The sequence below is a fragment of the Schistocerca cancellata genome, chromosome 5 (assembly GCF_023864275.1).
Source record: "Schistocerca cancellata isolate TAMUIC-IGC-003103 chromosome 5, iqSchCanc2.1, whole genome shotgun sequence".
Classification (NCBI taxonomy): domain Eukaryota; kingdom Metazoa; phylum Arthropoda; class Insecta; order Orthoptera; family Acrididae; genus Schistocerca; species Schistocerca cancellata.
Window position 1 is genome coordinate 469741989 of NC_064630.1, and position 13834 is coordinate 469755822.

Here is a 13834-nt window from a genome sequence, read left to right on the forward strand (position 1 = left end):
TAGGGACAAGTGGACACATCTTTGCCCCCCGATAATGGGTTGTGAGTTGGCAGTGTTGAGTGCTGCTCGCTCTAGTCTTTCATTGAAGTTCGTGTCAGCTGCTCTGGCCTCGGTGGTGATCACAGTTGCGCATGGATTCGGTGCACATTGCGGGCTTACAGTGAATTAATATGTTCTATAATTCATTCCACGATCTCATAGATTGCTTTGAGTCCTGTTTGCGACGCCTTCGTCTGAAAATAGTGGCAGACAGAACACTTATTTTGAGTTAATATGCAATTTTACTATTATTATCGAGTGAGAAACTTATAAATCTACATCCTGACAATCAAACTAGGAAACAGAGTAATTTCAGTGGGGAAGTACAATATCTTCTTATCACATTTGCCCCAGAACTTCAAAGCCTTCGAGGTTCCCGGGATGACATGTATGACGGAATCCTGTGTGAATAACGTTGAGCACAGAAGCATTAAAGGACATAACTTATGGTGTGCTCTAGTCCGCATTCACACTAGTCATAATCAACATTAAAGCCCCATCTCATGCAACTGTTCTTGGATCTGGATTTTCCATATCGTAAACTGTCTCAGGATTAACATACCAAAATAATTTCATTATGTCCAGGCGGTAACTGCTCGAATGCTGTTATCCATCAGCGGAGCTGCGGTATTCTTTCCTTCCACAGTTCCAGGCTCGCCTTATCAGAAGCTATGGTAAGCCTTTTAGATGATTTCAGAAAGTTCTTTCTGGACTTCGGCCCTTGAGGAGGAAGAGGAGGAGGAGTATGCCTGTGAAAAAGATGAGCGTTGTTCTACTTCCCCTTAAGACTCTGCATATCAACGTGAAGAAGGTGGTGCTATTCCAGTTAGGTAATAATGTTCACATGTTGGAGTAGGTCTGATGCAAACCAAAATCAGCCTACATGCTTCATTGAGAGCTGTATCTATATGTCGACGAGGTGTTGAAATGTATCAAACAGGAAAGATACACTACATGATCAAAAGTATCCAAACACCCCCAAAAACATACGTTTTCCATATTAGGAGCATTTTGCTGCCACCTGCTGCCAGGTACTCCATATCAGCGACCTCAGTAGTCATTAGACAACGTGAGAGAGAAGAATGGGACGCTCCGCGGAGCTCACGGACTTCGAACGTGGTCAGGTAATTGGGTGCCACTTGTGTCATACGTCTGTACGCGAGATTTCCACACTCCTAAGCATCCCTAGGTCCACTGCTTCTGATGTGATAGTGACGTGGAAAAGTGGACTCGTACAGCACAAAAGCGTACAGGCCGATCTCGTCTGCTTACTGACAGAGGCCGCCGACAGTTGCAGAGAGTCGTAATGTGTTATAGGCATACATCTATCCAGACCATCACACAGGAATTCCAGACTGCATCAGGATGCACTGCAAGTACTATGACAGTTAAGCGGGAGGTGAAAAAACTTATATTTCATGTTCGAGATGCTGCTCACAAGCCACACATCACGCAGGTAAATGCCAAATGACGCCTCGCTTGGTGTAAGGAGTGTAAACGTTGGACGACTGAACTGTGGAAAAACGTTGTGCAGAGTGACGAGTGATGGTACTCAATGTGGCGATCCGATGGCAGGATGTGGGTATGGCGAATGTCCGGGTAGCGTCATCTGGCAGCATGTCTAGTGCCAACAGTAAATTTCGGTGGCGGTGGTGTTACGGTGTGGTCGTGTTTTTCATAGAGGGGTCTTGCACCCCTTGTTGTTTCGCGTGGCACTATCACAGCACAGGCTTGCATTGATGTTTTAAGCACCTTCTTGCTTCCCATCGCTGAAGAGCAATTCGGTGATGGCAATTGTATCTTTCAACACGATCGACCACCTGTTCATAATGCACGGCCTGTGGCGGAGTGATTACACGACAATAACATCCCTGTAATGAACTGGCCTGCACAGAGTCTTGACCTGAATCCTATAGAACACCTTTGGGATGTTTTGGAACGCCGACTTTTTGCCAGTCTTCACCGACCGACACCGATACCTCTCCTCAGTGCAACACCCCGTGGATAATGGGCTGCCATTCCCCAAGAAACCTTCCAGCACGTGCCTGAACGTATGCCTGCGAGTGTGGAAGCTATCATCAAGGCTAAGGGTTGGCCAACACCATACTGAACTTCAGCATTACCGATGGAGGGCGCCATGAACTTGTATGTCATTTTCAGCGAGCTGTCCGGATACTTTCGATCACATAGTGTATATTCCGCATCAGGAAAACACAATGCTGTTGCAGATGCACCGATTGTTTTTCAACGTGTCAGGATACGAATCAGATTGTTTCGTGGGGAGATTTTCAATTTGTTGTTCTTATAAAGGTTTTTGAAAGCACTAATTCTGGCAAGCCTTACTCTCATATATTTTGGAGTGTTACAGTACTGTAATCGGTCTTCTGATCGTACTTGATGTAGCTCATGGCAAACTTCTCCGTTCTATCGATGGAATGCGTAGACTTGTTTCATAGAAGGTTTGGCTCTTGATTGGTTCCGATTGCCTTCATAGGACAGCTGTCACATTTTTGCACACAGTCTCAAAGCTGTTGTTATGTGCAGCAAAGGCTATGTTAAGCTATATGCATACAGAAAACTTCTTGTACTTAGATTCGGCGGTTGGTCATTATTGTAGATCAGATGATTTAAAGAATCCAACTCCCATGTATAAAACAGCTTGAAACGTTGAATTATTTTACAAATGAGTTAATGTGTTACATACAAGTTTAAGCATGTAAGCGAGAAAAAAGCTTTGAAATTATGCTTAAATCTTGTTAGAAATCGCTAAGTGCTCTTATTATAAAACACTGGAAGAATGTAATCTGGGTAATATGAGATACATTTTAAACTAATCAAGTATTCACGCATCTCGATGTTATGTCGTCATGTCTGATGAACTATGGTCGTATAGTCATATAATATTGCAGGTGTATTAAATGGTATATGTGGATACTGTCAGCAGACTGTGTTGCGAGCAGAGACGGTAATAAAGAAATAATAAATTAAAATGTCATGTTTAGTGTTGAAATTGTACTGCATGAATAGCGAATACGTATACGATAAATAGTTTCCTTTTGTCATTTTGTGGGGGTGGCAGCGATAAAACTATCTTAACGGCTTGAAATTACTTGTAAAGTGGCCAGTGGAAATACAGTGCTCAGTGACTGCAGATTTGTTGGGCGTAGTGGGCGAGTGTTTCGTTAGGAGAAAGTTAAGATACTGGCCACGGCTTCATCCCACTGGGATTAGTGGTTAAGGAAGCAGTGGAAATATCATTAGCATGCAACCTGCTCAACCGAGACGAGGGTTTACAGCTCGACGGATCGTGGAAATACCTCATTTCACGTCTGCTCTCTCGGAGCAGATGTTGTTCTAGATCTTCACTGTCTGGCGTTACAACGTAATCCATCCATAATAATTAAGAAATATGAGCTTCTTAAACGCCGTGGATTCGCTGCCTGCGCTTGCTTTGTTTTACTCATCGAGGCTTTACGTTTTGTCTGTGAGTGATGCTTTTGTTACCATTAGTATTATCTATGATGGATGTACATTTATTCCACAGTGTAAAGCACAGTCTGATAAATATAATCACTGCACACACCGTTACCGTTTGACAGCTGGAGCAACACTTGCGGTGAGAAAGTAATCAGATGCGTCGTAAAGATAATGTTCGTTTTTAATTGTTTTCTACGTAATTAATGAAATAGTTGCTGTAATAGTGCGTTCCATGTGTTGGTAAATTACCAGGAGACATGAAATATCGTGAAAAACATGTAAAACTAGCCGAATCACTCTCACTTACTGACATTAGGTACAAAGTACTCATGAAGAAGTACTTTTGTATATTTGCAGCTTACTCCACTGAAAGCAAGAGAATATAAACATATGTTTCATGCATGCAGAGCCTATATTTCTTCTGTTTTATATTGCTACTAACATAGGCACTTTCCTTGACACTTAAAACTTTCTTACATCTACATATACGTGATTACTCTGCTGTTCCACTCTCGAATGGCGCGCGGAAAAACGAGTGCTTAATTTTTTCTGTGCGAGCCCTGATTTCTCTTATTTTATAGTGATGATCATTTCTCCCCATGTGGGTGGGTACCAGCAGAATGTTTTCGCAATCGGAGGAGAAAACTGGTGATTGAAATTTCGTGAGAAGATCCCGTCGTAACGAAAAACGCCTTTGTTTTTATGATTGCCACTCCAATTCACGACATGTCTGTGGCACTATCTCCCCTATTTCACGTGGCACTATCTCCCCTATTTCACGATGATACAAAACGAGCTGCCCATCTTTGTACTTCTTCGATGTCACCCGTCAGTCACACTTGATGCGGATTCCACACCACACAGCAATACTCCAGAATTGGACGGACAAGCGTGGTATAAGCAGTCTCTTTAGTAGTCCTGTTTCACCTTTTAAGTGTTCTGCCAATGAATCGCAGTCTTTGGTTTTCTCTACCCACAACATTATCTATGTGATAGTTCCAGTTTAGGTCATTTGTAAATGTAATCCCTAAGTATTTAGTTGAATTTACAACCTTCAGATTTGAGTGACTTACCGCGTAATCGAAATTTTGCGGATTTCTTTTAGTACTCATGTGAATAACTTCATACTTTTAATTATTCAGTGTCAACTGCCAGTTTTCGCACCATACAGATATCTTGTCTAAATAATTTTGCAATTCGTTTGATCATCTGATGACTTTACAAGACGGTAAATAACAGCATCATTTCCAAATAATCCAAGACTGCTACTCAGATTGTCTCCTATGTCGTTATTATAGATCAGGAACAATAGAGGGCCTATAACACTTCCTTGGGGAACGCCGGATATTACTTCTGTTACACTCGAAGACTTTCCGTCTGTTACTACGAATTGTGACCTTTCTGACAGGTAATCACGAATTCAGTCGCACAACTGAGGCGACATTCCATAGGCACGCAGTTCGGTTAGAAGACGCTTGTGAGGAACGGTGTCGAAAGCCTTCTGGAAATCTAAAAATATGGAATCAATTTGGCATCCCCTGTCGATAGCAGTCCTTACTTCATGAGTATAAAGAGCCAGTTGTGTTTCGCAACAACGATGTTTTCTGAATCCCTGATGGCTATTGGTCAATAAATCGTTTTCTTCGAGGTACTTCATAATGTTCGAATACAGTATACGTTTCAAAACCAAACCCTACTGCAAGTCGACGTTAGTGATATGGGTCTGTAATTCAGCGGATTACATCTACTTCCCTTTTTGGGTGTTGGTGTGACTTGAGCAATTTTCCAGTCTTTAGGTACGGATCTTTCTGTGAGCGAGCGACTGTATATAATTGCTAAATATGGAGCTATTGTATCAGCATACTCTGAGAGGAACCTGACTGGTATACAATCTGGACCGGATGCTTTGGCTTTATTAAGTGATTTAAGCTGCTTTGTTACACCGAGGATGTCTCTCATGTTTCTCATCTTGGCAGTTGTTCTTGACTGCAATTCAGGAATATTTACATCTTCTTTGTTGAAGGAGTTTCCAAAAATCGTGTTTAATAACTATACTTTAGTGGCACTGTCATCAGTGACTTCACCGTTGTTATCGCGCAGTGAAGGTATTGATTGCGTCTTGCCACTGGTGTGCTTTATGTATGGCCAGAATCTCATTGGGTTTTCTGACAGATTTCGAGACAGAATTTCGTTGTGGAAATTATTAAAAGTATCTCGCATTGAAGTACGACTTCTGGAAACCTTTGCCAGTCTTGGGGGTTTTGCGTTCTTTTAAATTTGGCGTGCTTTCTTCGTTGCTTCTGCAACAACGATCTCACCCGTTTTGTGTACCATGGGGCATCAGTACCATCACTTATTAATTTATGTGGTACGTATCTCTCAATTGCTGTCGATACTATCTCTTTGAAAACATTCCACAACTTTTCTACGCTTACATGATCAGATCGGAGGAGTGCAGACTGTCTCTTAAAAAGGCGCTAAGAGCATTTTATCAGTTTTTTTTAAATAGGTATACTTTGCGTTTCTTTTTGATGGTTGGAGCTGTTACGGTATTCAGCCTAGCAGCAAGTGCCTCGTGGTCGCTAATCCCTGTATTCGTCACGATACTCACTATTTGTCCAGGATTATTTGTTGCTAGGAGGTCGAGTATGCTTCCGGAACCATTTACGCTTCGGGTGGGCTCATGAACTAATTGTTCAAAATAATTTTCTGAGAAATCATTCAGTACAATTTCGGATGACGTTTTATGCCTGCCGCCGGCTTTAAACGTATAATTTTTCTAGCATATCGGGGGTAGATTAAAGTCACCACCGACTATAATTGTATGAGCGGGGTACTTATTCGAAATGAGACTCAAGTTTTCTTTGAACTGTTCAGCAACTATATCTTCTGAGTCGGGGGGTCGACAAAACGATCCAATTAATAGTTTAGTCCGATTGCCAGGTATAACCTGTACCCTTACTATTTCGCAGGAACTATCCCCTTGAATTTCACTACAAGGCAAATTACTTCCGGCAGCGGTAAATACCCCACCACCAACTGTATTTAATCTATCCTTTCTGAACACTGTTAGATCATTTGAAAAAAATTTTGGCTGAACTTATTTCCGGCTTTAGCTACTACTGTACCTACAACTATTTGAGCTTCAGTGCTTTCTATTATGGCTTGGAGCTCTGGTTCTTTCCCAACGCAGCTACGACAATTTACAACTACAGTACCGATCGTTTCTACAACTACCTTACTGTGTTTTACCTGCCCACTTTTAGACAGACGCCTTTTCTGTGGTTCCATGAGACACCCTAACTTAAAAAATCGCCCAGTCCCTTCCACACAGCCCCCGCAACCCGTGTAGCCGCTTCCTGTGTGTTTCGGACTCCTGACATATTAAGCGGAACCTATAAACCCGCCACCAGATGGCGCAAGTCAAGGAATCTGAAGACTACACGGTCACAGAACCGCCTGGGCTTCTGCCTCAGACACTCCACTCGGCTCTGCACCAAAGGACCACAGTCGGTTCTATCGATGATGCTACAAATGGTGAGCTCCGCCTTAATCTCAGAAGCAAGACTGGCAGTCTTTAACATTTCCGCTAGCCACCCGAAACGAGAAACAGTCTCCTCCGATCCAAAGCGACACACGTTGTTGGTACCGACATGGGCCACCACCTGCAGTTGGCTGCACCCTGTAATCTTCATGGCATCCGGAAGCACCCTTTCCACATCCTGTATGACTCCCGCCGGAATGCACACGGAGTGCACACTGGCTTCCTTCCCCTCCTTCGCAGCAATGTTCCAAAGGGGCCAGATTACGCGCCTAACGTTGGAGCTCCCAACTACCAGCAAACCCACCGTCAGTGAATGCCCAGACTTTGCGGGCCCAGAAGCTTCCTCTGGAACAGGGTGGACGACGGCATCCTGCTTAGAGACATCGTAGCCACAGATAACGCCCGAAACCGGTTCTTCAAAGGAACCGGGGAGGCCCTATGATCGGCGCCTCAGAAAGTTTTTCGCTGCCTGCCAGACTTCGGAATGATCTCCCACTCGACCACAGGTGACGGGTCAACCTCATTGCAGGCAGTATCTGGGGTGGCCACAGCAGCAGACCGATCCCTCGCATTCCCGCGTCCGACCACCTGCAGTGATGCCCCTTGGCAGCAGCCTCAAGCTTTGTGACGGAAGCCAACGCAGCGTGGAGCTGTGAGCGAAGGGTCGCCATCTCAGCTCGCATCTGTACACAGCAATCATAGTTCCTATCCGTTACTGCAGTCGCTGCTGTTTGAAGCTCGTAAAAATATGTAACAAACGATCGGTGTGCTCGGCTAATTAGCAGCAGGAATTCGAAGTGCTCTCTCACTGACGGTCTAACCGATACTGAGCTACACTAACAAAAACAAATAAAATCGTACACGATACGAGGGTCGATAACAACGGCGATACTGTACGCTACGCTGTTATTAAAATAAAAATAAAAGATTGTGCCTAGTAAGCACTCGAACACTCAAGAAATTATAAATATAATCCAGTAGCTACGCAGGTATCTGTAAAAAAGTCGCTCTTGTTAGAAGCTCGTAAAAATATATAACGAGCGAACGGTGTACTCGCCTTATTAGCAGCAGGAACACAAGGTGCTCTGTTCGGACGGTCTACCCGACACACTCATGGTGTCTGTTGATTCGCCCATTTGTATTATTTCTTTACGTGGCCTTCTAATACACGAATAATTTTGTAAATGTAATTACTTTTGCTTCAAAAGCGAATGCGTTGAAGATTATTACCGTTTTTGGCTCAGATTCAACAACAATTATGGAATTGGTTTCTTGTGTTAGAAAACAGTTTTATTACTTTTGACGATTTGTTATCACGTCTGTGTCGTTTTCAGTTAAGCTGCAGCTGTGTGACTTATTTCGTACATTAAATAATGTAGGTATTACATTCCATATAGGTCAGCTACATTCCGAATACACTGATTTGGCTGCAAGTGTAGCGGACAAAACTCGGCTTTGTTGGGTAGATAAACGAGGTCTGTTCAAAAAATTCAAGAACATACATAATTTCGCGCCAATGATGTGTTGGAGCGCAATGCGGTTGGCGTACCAGCACACGCCTGTGTTTAGTGTGCAACAACCGGAAGTTTCATTGTTGTATGTCTGTTAGTTACTGTTCAGTGCCGTATTGAGTAGATTGTTGCGTCGCAGTTTGTGAATCTCAAGATGGCAGAGTTAGAGGAGCAACGCGTCTGCATTAAATTCTGTGTGAAATTCAAGAAAACCTTTACAGAGGCACACCAAATGATGCAGGAAGCCTATGGTGATGAGTGCTTAAGACGTACTAGGTATCACGAATGTTTCAAATGGTTTAAAAATGGCCGGACGGGTGTCAAAGAGGACCCTCGTTCAGGGCGCCCTGAAGACGTCTACCGACGACTATCGTGTCATATACGTCAACGAAATTGTGTGTGCCAATCGAAGACTGACTGACCTCGAGGTTGCAGAAGGATGTCACATTCCAGTTGGATCATGTCATTAAGCCCACACGCAGCATGTTGGAACGCATCATGTTGCCGCCAAGTTCGTCCCACGGCTCATGAGTCAAGACTAGAAACACCTTCGCCTCCTAGTCTGTGAAGAGTTTCTGGACCGCATAAATGAGAACGAGATGTTCCTTAAGAGAATTATAACTGGTGATGAGACGCGGGTTGAGACCAAGGGTCAATCTTTACAATGAGTTGGGAAAGATTCTCCAAGCCCAAAGAAGCTCGTCAAGTCAAGTCAAATGTCAAAACCATGCTGATAGTTTTCTTTGAAGAATTAGTTCATCATGAATCTGTGCTACTGGAAGAAACTGTGAATCGATGGTGCTATCGGGACGAGTTGCGACGTATGCGAGAAAATGTGAGAGTGGCCTCAAATGTGGCGAGACATTTCATGGCTCTTGCATCACCACCTGCACGTTCATCCCTGCTGGTGCGCGACTATTGCAGAGAAAACGAAATCACCGCGTTGCCTCGTCCTCCGCACTCTCCAAAACCTGGCCATGTGGATTTCTTTTTATATTTCCAGAGTTGAAAACCCCGTTGAAAGGACGAACATTTACAACGATAGACGGGATAAAAGAAAATTTGCAGACCGCGCTTCGCGTGATCCAGCAAGAGGCGTACCAAGACTGCTTCCGGAAGTGGAAACGGCCTTGGGAGCGGTGTATCAGTTGTGGAGGAGAATATTTCGGAGACCATATAAAATTAGTAAAAGGTAAGCGTAGAAAAAACTTTGTGGACAAAATTCCGGGATTTTTGAACAGACCTCGTGAAACGTCTTTCTACAAAAGATTAAATCTTCCAGTGTTTACTAGCATTTTGTTATCAAACGAAAATGACATTATTCGGTAAATATCTGTACGTTACAAGCGAATTGTAAATAAACTGTCCTGTAATGTACCGTTTCCGTTTCGTACCTTCCAAGGTTCCTAGGAAACTAAAGAATGACAAATATGGTGACAATTTGTAGTTGTCGTCTATTTTATGGCCCTTCATAGAGTCCCTGATGTAAAAACTGTGTTACAAATCAATATAAACGTTAGTATTCCCACTCATCCGTTGTCTTATAAGAAGTGTCGCTTGCTGGCCGCTTGGGACGCTGCTATCGCTGTGGGTAACAAAAACGAGACGGCGTGTCGTGACTTATGTTAGACTGTGGTTTAAAGTGCGTTAAAAATCTTGCTTGCGGCTCATCTTGAGAATGGCTGAAAGATTGTTAGTCGAAATATTGGTACACGTCTTAATAATATGACCGATGCTCTCCCGAAAAAATTATCGAATATTCGTTTCGCGGGAAAACTTCAAGAAGTACTGGTATAATTAATCTCGTATCCATATTGCATTTCATTTCCACAACTCCCAGTTCATGCCTAGAATGTAATCGTTGTTTGCACTAGGATGTATCATTCAAAGTTTGTGAACTCTACGTAATAATTTTTACTCTTTGCTTTCGTAATGTATATTCTCCATAAGCTTTAGATACTATACACAAGAAAATTGTGTGACAAGACAGGATAATAAACGTACTGTAAAATGTAGACTTTCATGCGCTGGTATTGAGGGTATGATCGATGTGTTCGTCACTGGTAGCAGTATGTCGGCGATAGACAGCAATTGTTTATATTATTCACAGCTTGCCAGCGTAGCGCTTCATACGTGTTCATCTAATGATACAGGACAAATTTTCGGACGCGTTAACTAGAGGATTATAATTTGTCGAGAGTTCGCTAAAAGATGTGAGTTTTTTATACATGTATCGTGCACTTTATTTTTGATACTGAAAAGTGTGAGGAAATAGACATATTGAAATCATGGTCGTAACAGGTTACTAAATCTGTTGATGTTAATGTTTAAACATATAGTAATTCGCAGTCACTTGTTGCTGTAGGCAAACTAATAGCCGGCCCGGTGGCCGAGCGGTACTAGGCGCTTCAGTCTGGAACCGCGCGTCCGCTACGGTCGCAAGTTCGAATCCTGCCTCGGGCATGGATGTGTGTGATGTCCTTAGGTGAGTTTGGTTTAAGTAGCTCTAAGTTCTAGGGGACTGATGACATCAGATGTTAAGTCCCATAGTGCTCAGAGCCATTTGAACCAAACTAATACACGCTATAATATTTATTCTCACAGTATAAAATATAAAACTCAGTCGACACCTGACGATACTGAGAAATTTTTCTTACCGCATTCGTTTTACTTTGTACCATATTTAACAGTATTGCTCAGCCAGAGCAAACGGGCGAACGAATCAGCTGTCATGTTATCTCAGTTGTTTGTGGAGTTCCAGAGCGCTACGTAGTTTCCAGCTGGAATTAAGCTTCGAATTTTATTTTCAGTAACTACCTTTCGCGTTAGTTCAAACTTGAAAAGAAACGTGGAAATGTTTTCATCTGCCGGTGACACATTCCCTGACATTTCCGCATAGGAGAACGACCGAAGCCGGTGCGTTGTGGGAGATGCTTCATGCTCCGTTGCTTTAGAACAGAATATTTTCGCAACAGGCAAGTTTACTGAAGCCACAAACTAAGAAACTTTAGCTTTCACGGGGATGCAACCCAATATGACGTCTGTTTGGTTTGCCGCCGTCAATCAGTCTCAATACGGATAACTGATAGTAAGTGGTAAAGATATCTTGTACTGAAAGATAACTAACTGACACGAGTGTAAGCGCAGAATAATCGTTAAGTTCATCTTTTTAATGGGCAATTAAAGTTTCACGCGCATATCGCTATCGTTAAATCTGTAGGATTGACGGTGGTCGAATGAAGAACACCAGCGACCCGAAGTCATTCGTTTGTTACCGACTAAAGATTGAGAATGCACAGCTTCTCACCTCTTATCTCTCACCTCTTCCCTGTACGGTCACCAGATATATGTTTGCGGTTTTGTGACCATCTGCAATAGAGCCATTTATATTGTGTATATGCATGTGAGATAACCAAACAAATTATGTACAAGTAACTAATTTGTCAACGTAGTGAGCAAGGAAATTAGCGATACAATCTTTTGGTTTTAATAGTAACTCCTCCATTAAGACGGTAACGTGTTTATTTTGTTACTGGCCGTAGCGGGGATTGCGGAGAAAGTGTGTGAAAGTAAAGTTGCATAATGTAGCGGGAGACAAAGAGCCAATGTTATTCTCAACTCGTAGTTGGAGTTCCATGGAACTCCATTTTATGAATTCCACTAAAACAGATAGAGGTAAAATAGAAACACTATGGATTATAGTCAGTCGTAACCTTCTTTGCGGAATGTTACATCGCGAGTAACAGAAACATGAAAGCAATCACAGCGGACGGTATGCATCAGCGTGTTACTTGACACTGACTTTGAGGTTATAGCACATTTCTTTTGCTGTTGCTAAGCAGTAACATGACAATGTAAAGAGCTCTTTTTATGCAGAAAAAACACATGACAATATGGAGCTCCCACAGGCATTTACGACACTTCCAACAACGATGTTTCATAGCTGTGTTCAGTATGACGAAATAAGAAGAATGAAAGTCCTTCTCTTAGCCAGCATATTTCACAGGATTTCCCGTAAGAGTTCGGAGTAATCTCTAAATGTAGTCCTACTGGTACCATACTACGTTCTTTTCGAACCTCTCACATTTGAATCGATCGTAAGATATGTAAAATAATTAATATTAAAAAAAGAGTTACAAAAACTCCTCGAACACTGAATTAGTTACTTGTTGCACCTTTCCATATATCTCCTCATGTGAACCATGTTCGGGACGAACAGTGTCAATTTGGAAACACCGTGGCAGATTAAAACTGTGTGCCGGTCCGAGAATCTGATCCAGGACTTCGCCTTTCACGGTTAAGTGCTCAACTGACTGGGTGTAGCTGTGGCTACGCTGAGTCTCAGGAACATCCGTACTGCCAAGGACTGCTAGTCCTACAAGATCTGCAGGAAAACATCTGTGAAGAGTGAAAGGCAGGAGATGAGATACTGGCAGAAGTACAGCTTTTAAGACGGTTTCTTAGTCATGCTTGGTTAGATCAGTTAGTACAGGACAAGCCTGTGTAAGACAATGATCCTAGGTTGCACTCCAGGGCCGGCACATATTTTTAATTTCCCAGCAAGTTTAATATTGGCGCACACTCTTCTGCAGAGTGAATAATTCTTTCTAGAAGTGTCAGTTCTGTATTTCACTTCATGTCACATATTTTTCAAAACGGCTGTGGTGATTATCACAAATCCCAAGTTTCATATGCAGCCTCAACGTAGGAGTCTCATCCATGTTATTCATATACATGTGATGTTTCACATTAACCAAAGAAAAGAAAAAAGCGCGTTAATATACGGAGAATGTGGTGTCCAGAAACTGGCTATATCATATTCGATCGTAAGATATGGAAGTATATCATGTAGTAATAGCGGACAGTTCACGTTCAATGGGGAAGAGCATAACCATACTAAAAAAGTGAATATCCAGTTGTAAATTGTCCACATATTTCCACAGAATCCATCATCGTTTTATTGGTATAGCAAAACAGGCTGCTGATCCAGTATTTCGTTGTCCCACTACTATGGTATCCAAGAAAGTCAGCACTGTCATGAGTCGTACCAAATTTGAGTAGGCTGTATCCATCGCAGAGCTGAAGTTTCGACAAACACTAATGTTAATATGCGTGTAAATGAAGTATTTTGTGTGCCACACCGTGCAGTATTATTCACAGCACACTAAATTGCATTGATCATTCCTGTATGGATTTATGGAGACTTCTAGTGAAATCTAGTCATAATTCCCATACCCACATTCAGATACAGTGCTACTTCCAA